The sequence below is a fragment of the Salvelinus sp. IW2-2015 genome, linkage group LG31, assembly GCF_002910315.2.
Source record: "Salvelinus sp. IW2-2015 linkage group LG31, ASM291031v2, whole genome shotgun sequence".
Classification (NCBI taxonomy): domain Eukaryota; kingdom Metazoa; phylum Chordata; class Actinopteri; order Salmoniformes; family Salmonidae; genus Salvelinus; species Salvelinus sp. IW2-2015.
The window spans coordinates 26,449,742-26,456,561 of record NC_036870.1 but is presented as its reverse complement, the minus strand read 5'-3'; the positions used below and the strand labels follow the sequence as shown (position 1 = coordinate 26,456,561).

General features: G+C 40.2%; 1 pseudogene; it reads left to right on the top strand.

Annotated features, from left to right (window-relative positions):
• The window catches only part of LOC111955777 (syndetin-like), a 322,304-nt pseudogene extending 317,492 nt beyond the window's left edge, over nt 1-4,812 (top strand).
• The last annotated feature ends 2,008 nt before the right edge of the window (nt 4,813-6,820 follow it).

Genomic DNA, 6,820 nt, shown 5'->3' with positions numbered 1-6,820 from the left:
GATTGCCCCCCCCCCCCAATAAACAAAAGGGAAGTTTGTTCTTAAGTGTCTGTCCTATAACTGAGAGATTTATATTTTTGGCACTAAACTGTCTCCATATATACCACCATACATTTTTTCAACTGGTGGGGGACCTTCAACGAGTCTTGTGAGGACTGTAAAATGATACAAATAAAAAGTATTTATTTGTAATTTTCTCAATTTTTTTATACTGATTGTTATCAATCTTCAACCAAAACCTAATATTTGATAAAGGGAACCTGAGTTTACAAATAACAAAACAAATTAGAAAGGGAGCAAATACTTTTTCGTAGCCCTGTACACTGAATGAAGTGGATTTAACAGATTCAATCAATATGGGATCAACGTTTTCACCTGGTCAGTCTATTTCATGAAAGAGCAGGTGTTCCTAAAGTTTTTTACACTCTGTACAGTTATAGTTATATATACAGTACCAGTGAAAAGTTTAGACCCACCTACTCATTCAAAGGTTTTTCTTTATTTTTACTATTTTCTACATTGTAGAATAGTGAATACATCAGAACTATAACTCATATGGAATCATGTAGTAACCAAAAAACAGTTAACTTCTCTGGATATGTGGGACGCTAACGTCCCACTTGGCCAAAAGCCAGTAAAAATGCAGTCTTGTGAGGACTGTAAAATGATACAAATAAAAAGTATTTATTTGTAATTTTCTCAATTTTTTTATACTGATTGTTATCAGATCTTCAACCAAAACCTAATATTTGATAAAGGGAACCTGAGTTTACAAATAACAAAACAAATTAGAAAGGGAGCAAATACTTTTTCGTAGCCCTGTACACTGAATGAAGTGGATTTAACAGATTCAATCAATATGGGATCAACGTTTTCACCTGGTCAGTCTATTTCATGGAAAGAGCAGGTGTTCCTAAAGTTTTTTACACTCTGTACAGTTATAGTTATATATACAGTACCAGTGAAAAGTTTAGACCCACCTACTCATTCAAAGGTTTTTCTTTATTTTTACTATTTTCTACATTGTAGAATAGTGAATACATCAGAACTATAACTCATATGGAATCATGTAGTAACCAAAAAACAGTTAACTTCTCTGGGATATGTGGGACGCTAACGTCCCACTTGGCCAAAAGCCAGTAAAAATGCAGAGCGCCAAATTCAAATAAATTACTATAAAAATCTAACTTTCATGAAATCACACATGAAAGATACCAAATTAAAGCTACACTTGTTGTGAATCCAGCCAACATGTCAGAATTTAAATAGTCTTTACGACGAAAGCACACCAAACGATTATGTTAGGTCAGAGCCAAGTCACAGAAAAACACAGCCATTTTTCCAGCCAAAGAGAGGAGTAACAAAAAGCAGAAATAGAGATAAAATTCATCACTAACCTTTGAGGATCTTCATCAGATGACACTCATAGGACTTCATGTCACACAATACATGTATGTTTTGTTCGGTAAAGTTCATATTTATATCCATAAATCTGAGTTAAGGCGGGACGCTACTGTCTCACTTGGCCAAAAGCCAGAGAAAATGCAGAGCGTCAAGTTCAAATAAATTGCTATAAAAATCAAACTTTCATTAAATCACACATGAAAGATACCCAATTAAAGCTACACTTGTTGTGAATCCAGCTAACATGTCAGAATTCAAMTAGGCTTTTCGGCGAAAAAAAACGATGCTATTATCTGAGGATAGCAACAGAGTAAACAAAGAGAGAGAAGCATATTCCAACCCTGCAGGCGCGACACAAAACGCAGAAATAAAAATATAATTAATGCCTTACCTTTGACGAGCTTCTGTTGTTGGCACTCCAATATGTCCCGTAAACATCACAAATGGTCCTTTTGTTCGGTTAATTCCGTCGATATATATCCAAAATGTCAATTTATTTGGCGCGTTTGATCCAGAAAAACACCGGTTCCAACTTGCGAAACGTGACTACAAAATATCTCAAAAGTTACCTGTAAACTTTGCCAAAACATTTCAAACTACTTTTGTAATACAACTTTAGGGATTTTTTTACGTAAATAATCGATAAAATTGAAGACGGGATGATCTGTGTTCAATACAGGATTAAAACAAACTGTAGCTAGCTTTCTGGTCACGCGCCTCTATCTAACAGGACACTTCAAGTGACCCTCGTTCAAGATGGCCGTACTTCTTCATTACACAAAGGAAAAAACCTCAACCAATTTCTAAAGACTGTTGACATCCAGTGGAAGCGGTAGGAACTGCAAGAAGGTCAATTAGAAATCTGGATTCCCAATGAAACCCCATTGAAAAGAGAGTGACCTCCCAAAAAAAATCTGAATGGTTTGTCCTCGGGGTTTCGCCTGCTAAATAAGTTCTGTTACACTCACAGACATGATTCAAACAGTTTTAGAAACTTCAGAGTGTTTTCTATCCAAATTAATATCTTATCTTCTGGGGATGAGTAGCTGGCAGTTGAATTTGGGTATGCTTTTCATCCAAACGTGAAAATGCTGCCCCCTATCCTAGAGAAGTTAAACAAATCAAAATATATTTTAGATTCTTCAAAGTAGCCACCCTTTGCCTTGATGACAGCTTTACACACTCTTGGCATTCTCTTAACCAGCTTCATGAGGTAGTCACCTGGAATGCATTTCAATTAACAGGTGTGTCTTCTTAAAAGTTAATTTGTGGAATTTCTTTCCTTAATGCGTTTGAGCCAATCAGTTGTGTTTTGACAAGGTAGGGGTGGGCATACAGAAGATAGCCCTATTTGGTAAAATACCAAGTTCATGTTATGGCAAGAACAGCTCAAATAAGCAAAGAGAAACAACAGTCCATCATTACTTTAAAACATGAACATGTMAAGAACTTTGAAAGTTTCTTCAAGTGCAGTAACAAAAACCATCAAGTGCTATGAGGACCGCCACACGGGAAGACCCCGAGTGTCCTCTGCTGCAGAGGATAAGTTCATTAAATTGCAGCCCAAATAAATGCTTCACAGAGTTCAAGTAACAGACACATCTCAACATCAACTGTTCAGAGGAGACTGCGTGAATCAGGCCTTCATGGTCGAATTTCTGCAAAGAAACCACTACTAAATGACACCAATAAGAAGAAGAGACTTGTTTGGGCCAAGAAACACGAGCAATGGACATTAGACCGTTAGAAATCAATCAATCAAATTTATTTATAAAGAGCTTCATACATCAGCTGAAATCTGTCCTTTGGTCTGATGAGTCCAAATTGGAGATTTTTGGTACCACCCACCGTGTTTGTGAGACGCAGAGTAGGTGAACGGATGATCTCCGCATGTGTGGTTCCCACTGTGAATCATGGAGGTGTGATGGTGTGGGGGTGCTTTCCTGGTGACACTGTCAGTGATTTATTTAGAATTCAAGGCACACTTAACCAGCATGGCTACCACAACATTCTGCAGTGATTCACCATCCCATCTGGTTTGCGCTTAGTGGGACTATCATTTGTTTTTCAACAGGACAATGACTCAAAACACACCTCCAGGCTGTGTAAGGGCTATTTKACCAAGAAKGAGAGTGATGGAGTGCTGCATCAGATGACCTGGCCTCCACAATCACCCGACCCCAACCCAATTGAGATGGTTTGGGATGAGTTGGACTGCAGAGTGAAGGAAAAGCAGCCAACAWGTGCCCAGCATGGAAACTCCTTCAAGACTGTTGGAAAAGCATTCCTCATGAAGCTGGGTGAGAGAATGTCAAGAGTGTGCAAAGCTGTCATCAAGGCAAAAAGGGTGGCTAATTTGAAGATGCTCAAGGATAAAATATATTAAATATATTTTGATTTGTTTAACACCTTTTTGGTTGCTACATGATTCCATATGTGTTATTTCATAGTTTTAATGTCTTCACTATTATTCTGCAATGTGGAAAATAGTTAAAATAAAGAAAAACCCTTGAATGAGTAGGTGTGTCCACATTTTTGACTGGTACTGTAAATAATTGTATCTTACTGCTGTAGCTCACTGTTTGAGCTCTGTGGTAAAACCAACTCTCATATCTGGCTGATATAGCCTGTGGTCATAGCTCACTGCTCCAGCTTTAACGGTTGGCCACTGAGCTAATGTCTGTGGTGCTATTAGCCTGTAATCCACAGAGTGTATCCAAAGAATGTCTATCTCTGTGTCTCCCTGGTCTGTCAAAGCCAGCTCATCTATCCCTCTCTCTCTGTCACTGTTCTTTCAAAGCTAACTGGTGTTTCTTTGTATGTCTCACTCACTGACTCACTCATTCTGGGTGGCAGGTAGCCTGGCGGGTAGGAGCATTGGGCCAGTAGCCGAAAGGTTGCTGGCAAGGTAAAATCTATCATTCTGAGTAAGGCAGTTAATCTACTGTTCCCTGGGTGCCGATGACGTGGATGTCTATTAAGGCAGCCCCCCACACCTCTCTGATTCAGAAGACACATTTCAGTTTAATACATTCAGTTGTACAACTGACTAGGAATCCCCCGTTTCCATTCTCTCTCTCTCTGTCTCTCTCTCAGTCTCTCTGTCTCCCTCTTTATCGCAAAGTGAATGTGTCTGTCCCCTTCTCTGAGTATCTGTGGTCTATCAAAGGTTTAACTCTCCGCTCTCTGTGTGTGGGAGGAAGGAGCAAGTCAAGCTAACTATTCTCTCTCTCTGTCCCCCTGTTTTAGGAGTCTCTGGGGGAAGGCGGATCCAGCATCCAGGGTGGCCCAGTGGAGGAGAGGAAGGAGAAGGTGCACAGCCCTCACCTCAGCCAGCTGGTTGTTCTGACAGCCAGTGAGACACTCTACGGCCTGGCCCAGAGGGTGGTCACCACAGAGTCACTGTAAGAGATGGTCTTTAGACCCCCATTTGAAATCCTGTTTATATCTCTTTAGAAGTCCCTAGAGGGTGGTAGCCACTGAGGGTCGTTCCAAATGAAATCAATCCCAGAGCTCCAGAGTGCGACACTCTGACTTGGCTGTGCGAGTTATACACTGTATTGGTGCATCGATGCAAGCTGGACATTCTACACGCTCACCTCACTCCAAACTTAAAAGGTTTTCAGGCTACTAAAACCATGATTTGGTCAAACAATAATGTGCATTATCCTCATCATTACTGTAATAAAAGTCTCTGCCCTGTCCCTGTTTCGCTGGGGCCTGTTGCTGAGCGACCCGCTGAGCGACCCGCTGAGCGACCCGCTGTCCTCCACACTCCGGGAGAGAAATGTTATGATTGTAGGCTGTAACATTTCAAAATCCGATTGGGAGAAAAACACAACTTTGGAAGTAACTACTGTTTTCACTGTTGAAGAGATCTCAGCTTTTTATAGGTATTTCTCAACTCTTAATATTGAGCTTTATAGCAACTATTTTACAACCAATATATTTGATATGGCTTACAGAGACGGAGCGTGTGACCTGCATGGCCACCAGCAGTGGGTATCATATTTAGAGTTAGCGATCTAGCTAATGTGTTTTGAGTTCCCACTTACTCAGATGGTTAATTAGCCCCAAATAAATTAGACAATGATATTAGTGCACATAAAGATGTAGGCAAATTCATCTCTATTGAACAAAATACAATTCTGAAAATTCTGGAGCCCTATTTAACAGTACAATATAACAATAGCCTAATTGTCAACCGAAAATTCATGACAATCACTGGATTAGGTTGCACATCAAAATATCTTGAATCATGCATTCCTGCATGGACATGTTAGGTATTTCCTGAATACCACCTCTTAATAAAAACAATTGTGAATGACTTGATAARATAACAAAAACAATATTCCACAGTACATGTACAGTACATCTCTCAGATATAGGACAGACTTCAGAACAAAGATCCTACTGATATGTTTTGGGGACGGTCTGTTTTTTTTTATACTTCAAGGGGTCTTAAAACTAAAAATCACATAGCAAAATGATGCTTGGTATGACCTTAAAACAATTCCATATAGCTTAGACAGGGCTTAGGCTCTTAAGGGGTTTTAAAGGAAGGAAGAATGGAATGGTCCTTAGGGGAGAAGACATACCCCCCCCCCCCTCAGAGAATGGAATGGACCTTTGGAGAGAAGACATACCCCCCCTCCCCTAAGAGAATGGAATGGTCCTTAGGGGAGAAAACATACCCCCCCCCCCCTCAGAGCAGTTACTGTAGCAGTGGAAGGGGCTTACACACCACCTAACCCCTCTGTCCTAGCACCCAGACATGCTCAGCATACAATACTCCATTTTGAATAAAGCCATTACTGACTATGGGAGCCTCGTAAAGGGCTGCTCTACCTTTAACGGCTCATTTAGCCATGCTTTAATGGAATAATCAATGAGGGCCCGCCACCCCAGGGCCCTGAGCAAAGATCAAGATTATAGTTGCGAAAGATAAGTGCCTCTCGTCATTGTCTAAATGACGTATTTATATAAGCATAACCCGATAAATGTCAGGGCTTTGCTTGTTATCTCTCCCCGTGGTAACCATGAGATTTGTGGTCATGGTGGGCTGACAACTCACAGATAATGCCATTTTTCGAGTCCATAAAAACAAACGTGTTTGCCCAGGTTCATTTGTGGGAATGTTGTCATATTAAAGGGAGGCAGGCGCAAGCTGTGTGTATGTCTCGTGGCGTATTGGACATCACTTGCGCTTGTTAATGTTCGATGGTTGAATGTAATGCAGTCTGGAAAGGTAATGGTCTTTGTTGAGGTTCTAATTTTGTCCTAGATACTCATTTATTTGGCACACATAGATTTGCAATTCGTTTCAATGTGTTTCAGGCCCGCTTTCAATTATTTCTCAGTAGGCAGCTAGTTTCTACTGCAACAAGCTCTTATTAAAAAAGAATGTGTCAACACA